Below are 6,000 nucleotides of genomic sequence, written 5' to 3' on the forward strand. Positions count from 1 at the left end.
TCGACAATAAATTTTGAAATAGTATTTTGGAAATTATTAGAACATTTATTCCAAGGCAGGAGGAGTGCGACCAAGACATGTCTTGTTAAAAGTCAATAAAACCGAGTGTCATATTATTACTTTAAACCGTTGATACATCCCAAATACTGGTTTATAAATTGTCATTTTCTTAATTAGATCATAATCTAATATCAATGTAATTAATTACACATAATATAACAAATTAAGTTGCTACCCTTGTAAGTTATAAGGGTGAACTTGGAAAAATAATTCATGAAATATTAATATTTAATTAAAAAAAACATGTCACTAAAAAGAACCAAAAAAAACTTCCACAATTTAATTTTTAATTTTTGATTAATCAAGTGGTTGAAAATATAGAGGTGAGAGGTAGAGGAAGACCAAAAAAGGAGATGGACCGATGTTATTGAATGAGATATGAGAACGACTGATCGCGTTAAGTGGAAGTTTAGGATAAGCGTGGCCGACCCCAAATAATAGGGATAAAGACAAGGAAAATGAAGAAGAAGTTGATTGATAATAAATTATTTAATTTTTTAATAAGTAGAAATAATTTCATAAAATGAAATATTTTTGCTACTCACCTCAAACGATTTTTTTTTTTTATATCTACATCATATAATAATTTTGTTTTGTAAGACATTTGATACCCTTCCATAATTATATAATGAAAATTTTCATTTAGTCCAGATATGCGATGCTTTCTGGATCATATCAGTCAAAATCAAAACAAAAATTTCAATTTTATCATACATTATGTAATTTTAATTGTTAATAGAAGTTATTGATTCTAAAAAAAACAATTTGAGGATACAATTAATAGTAAAATTATTAAAAATATTAATTTATATAAAAATTTTATAAAATTTCATTTATATAATTTTTTTTTTTTTTAAATAATTTAGTAATGGATATTTATAAATATAATTTAATGATTTTCAGTATAATCTGATTTTTTTCCGGATTAATTGAGTAATCCGCATTACACGGATTTGTCATCCTTAATTTATCTGGATGAACTCGAGCGATTTATCTAGATTACAAACTGATCAAGATTGGATACTCAGAACTACTATTTATGATAATTATAAAGCGTATTTTTAAATTTTTAAAAACTTTAAAATATCATGGTAATATACAAAATATTCATATAAAATTCTCTAAAAAATGTATAAAATATTCTTAAAACCTAGTATGCACAATAAATTCCTCTAAATATTACCTTGAAAATAAAAAAATATGCTAATATCAAAAAATATTGCAATGAACCCTTAAACTTCAACTTTCAACACATTTACTTAAAATTCATATTTATGTTTTCTGAAATGAGAAGTTTTATATTTATTTTTTATAATCATAGATTGTAACATATTTATAATACACAAACAAACTTCAATCATAAAAATCTCTCAATATTACCCTTGGTAAGCTTTAAGAGATATTATAAAGTTAATACAAATATTTGAAACTGTGTTTTTCTATAACTCTTTTTTTAAAAGTTTACCAAAAAACTATTGATTAAAATCATACTACTTTTTTAACATACTCGAACTGTTATGATTAATTCTGTCTAGGTTAATATTTAAATAATTATTTTGCTCTAATGTATGTATAAATAGTAAACATCGAGATTTCAAAGTTTGTATAACTTATTTTTTTCTATTTGACTTATAAAACTATTATTATTATCTCTGTTGTATGGCCAAAATTGATAATGTTTAAAAATTATCTCTTAAAAAACATTATCATTTTCACTTTACATTCCATTAAGGATAAAAAATAATTATTACTGTGTATAACTTAAAATAAGTATTAATGGCTTAAAAAAAATATCCAGTCCAAAGAGATCATGGTATAATTGGGACAAATATAAATGATATCTGACAGTGATTAACATCACTATAAAAGAAACTTTTCTACATAAATTTGTTAAACTTCACAATAATTTATTTATTTGTAATTTGAAAATTTCTATGTTGTAATGTTTCACTAAAATTTTAAATTATTATTTAATAAATAATTATTTTCTTAATTGAAAATAAAGTTTTTTTAATAGCGAATTTTTATTTTTACAGTCGATTTTTTACATTAGAATAATTGTCAGACATTAATTTTTTTTTTTTTGTAGCACATTTTTTTTTTAATTTTCAGCTACATAAAAACCAGTTCTTTTGATGTATGAATTATTAAAAACTGTCCAGTGAGAGATGATAATTGTAATGGATAGTCAAATTAATACCTTTTTATCTGCACAACAAAGTTGAAATTATATAAGAAAATTTTAATGCTAGTATTGATGTTAATTTTATCTGTTTTTATTTTTATCAACACAAATACCAACAAATTACCAGTTAAATAATTATAAAATCACTAACAATAAATTTCAATGCGAGTCGATAAATTTAATAACAAGAAAATTTGTTTTCTGGTTTTTAGATTGAAGTAATACTATATTATTTATTACTTTTATGTTTAACTAATACCATTTAAAGAACAATAAGGCATATGAACAAATGTTCAATAAAACATGTATTTACTGTATGAATGTTAGGAAAATTTCTATCTTGCATTTCAAACCAAAAATAGTAGTTCAATATATTGAATATTTATATTCAATAAAATATATTTTATATTTATTTATACATTTACATATTATATAAAATGTATAAGTGTTTAAAAAAAAACTGATTTGTTACATATTGTGCGACGCTTAGAAAATACAGAATTTTTTTTCTCATAAAAAATAAAAGGTGTTTTAGTATTTGAGTTTCAAGTATGGATGTTTGAAATGTGAACAGTAAAATAAAAATGTATTTTTATTTACTTTTCTGAATTTAGTTATTATTTCTTATGTATTGTCTCTCAAAGTGCTCTCAATAACTTAATAATAAAAGAAATGTGTTATTAAATAAACGGCTACATCGATTAAACTTGTGCAGTGTTGAATTCCGACAGACATATTTTTTTATGAACATAATAGTAATAACACTTATATACGTTCAGTTAAAAATATTCCGTTTTACTCATGTTACATTTACGTTTTATTAATTTTTTTTTTTAATAATAAGTATTACTTTATATATGTTTGATAATATTTACTTTATTTTATTATGATAGTATCAGAAATATGATTTTACTTTGAAACTTATGATACTCAATCATCATGTCGAAGTCCGTAATCCCGGTTTTAACGTCATGGTAAAATAGAGTGAAAAAAGGAGTGAATCTAATATACTGCAAAAAGGAATTTCCACTACAATATATTGGATAACATGTCTAAAATTCGGCCCTTAAACACGTCATTACAGACCGATAACGCTAACGTCTGCTTTATAAACACCACACACAAAAGAATGGCACAGATAAGAGAGCTATACAAACATTCTTCTGTTAGCCTTTTGAAAAATCTTTTAGTTTTCTCTGTATTAATACTCAGATATAGGCAAAATAACTCTTTTTTTTATTTAATGTACTTTGATCAATACTGAGCATATCATATGTCTATAAATAAATGTATAAATAGGTAATATTTTTATGTTAGATGGGAACAATTGATTTCTAACAGAAAACTAAAATTTCATCTGTAGAACTCTTTTTAAGGAAAATGAATGATTCAAATGTATATTACTTTTCATAATAATGATAAATACGGGATTTTGAATATGTTTATATATATATACGACTCCATTAAAAAGTAAAATAAAAATTTAATCTATCTCCCAGATTTATACTTCAGGATATATGAAATTCTAAATTTTTATATAAAAAAAATATCGACGTATATTACATAAAACGCATATTATTTTGTCGTCAGAAATAATATTGTTGTTCATCTTTTAACCATTTATGATATTTACAAGAAAACTTAACTATAAGAATAAAATAAATGAAGTGTTCGCAATTCGAATCAACTAGTAGATGAGTACATTTAGTAGATATTGAGTAGGGACTAAATAGAAGGAATTTTCTCTTATGAATGAATAGATTCTTTAAATTTTAAATTAGTGAATAAATATGATAAATTAGCTAATTATTCAATTAACTTTTGATGAAGGTTAATGGGTTAACAAATATATTCGAATATTTACAAACATATAGTAGACATTTTTATAACAAACGGTTTATTTAATAAATAAACAAATAAAAACATTTGCGCAAGATGATTGTTATACCAAGAACTATTTGACTAAGTAAATATAAATACAGTAGAACTCCAATTATCCGAACTCCGATCATCCGAATCGCCAATTATCCGAATCACTTTCAGAAAAAATCAGAAAAAAATTTGTCCTAAGTCCGCGGCGTCAGTGTAGGCACAACACGTGGTAAGAGTTCCCAATCCAGTTCCGGCGCATTGCAGTCACCTGTCATTGTTTATTTTGATTAGTCAGTGAATGGGTCCCGGTCCCCATTAATTCGGATAATTGGAGTTCTACTGTATAATATTGATAATTTTTTTAATAGTGACATACTTTTCACAGTTAAATTATAAAATTATTTTTATATTCATCCCTTATACCTTATAAGTGTATCAAATTAATTTTTTTCAACAGCACCGTATATATTTATCTGAATTTACGATAGGAAATCAACCATTTTTAAACTAGTATTTCAAAAAATATTAATATATTCTGAAAAACTGGTTCAAAAGTTGTTATTGATTAATCATTTTATAAATTAGATCATTATCTATTAAATAAGCTACTATTAATAATAATGATATATATATAAATTTATTAAATACTAATATTAATGAAATTTCAAGACAACATAAAAAATATCATAAACTTTAATTTAGTGTATTTTTTGTGATAAAAATATGTACAGGAAAGATTTTAAATAGATATTCCATGCATTTTTTTTCAACTAGATTTTGAAAATTTTTCAGTAAAGCATTTGTTTATTAACCAATATAAAGTTATAAATGTACAAACTATTGTGAAATTCATCAGATTCTATATTTGTCCCAACTATTTCACGTTTCCACTATGTTGTGAAAACCCCACTGAGCTTGGTATTTAAGAGTATTTTTTCTATGTAGACTTAGATTGTTTTAAAATAATAAAAAATTGTAGTGTTTTAAAATACATTGATTCTACATACGAATAAAAATGAAACAAAATAATAAAATCAAGTTATCGTTTAGACATTGTATTGGTACTTATAAAACAAGTGATGAATATTGCCTAAATTCTCTACATATGGTATAGAGAGTAACATTTACACTTATAAATGTGACCTTAGTAAAGGTAGACAAATAATTATTGTATTACTTATACTTGATTTAACGAACCCTGTATAGTTTATCATAAAAAGAATTTTAAATTCAATAAAATATTTTAATTATTTATATATGTATATATTGTTAGATAGAGACTGGCGATATCTAATAGTTAATATCATTCGCGTCTCCCATGGCGCTCGTGTATGACTAGTTCGAATGTGTTCGCCATCGTCCCTAGGATTTTTGTTTATGGTTTTTTTTTACGACTCGTCTTTCACTCTGTTATGTACAAGTCTCGTGTGATATTGCAAATAATCGTAAATCGTTCGATTATTGAACCACTTATAGTTTTTGTTCCCTTTTAAAGTTTTTAAACGTTAGTCGTGTGCATTTGTATAATCCATCATGTACTTGCGTTTTACATAGCCATCTATTATTAATATCTTATAGTATCTCAAAAAAAAAAGATATATAAAATGATTTATTAAAATTAGTTAAATTGTTGGTCTTTTATGAGCATGAGAATAATTGAGTTGCTATAATATTTATTCAATAAAATAATATAATATAATTTTCTCTCGGGATATGAGTACGAGGGTTTTATAAGAAGATGTAAAATACAGAAAATCAAAATAATGTTTGAAAATTTATTTATATAACAATAATTTGAAATAGACATTATTGTGATTAATTATCTACAACGCCACTCGTACCAATAGTTATCTAGTCTTGTGCTGGCTGTGTGTCATGTAAAT

The sequence above is a fragment of the Daktulosphaira vitifoliae genome, unplaced genomic scaffold, assembly GCF_025091365.1.
Source record: "Daktulosphaira vitifoliae isolate Bord-2020 unplaced genomic scaffold, ASM2509136v1 Scaffold_5, whole genome shotgun sequence".
NCBI lineage: Eukaryota > Metazoa > Arthropoda > Insecta > Hemiptera > Phylloxeridae > Daktulosphaira > Daktulosphaira vitifoliae.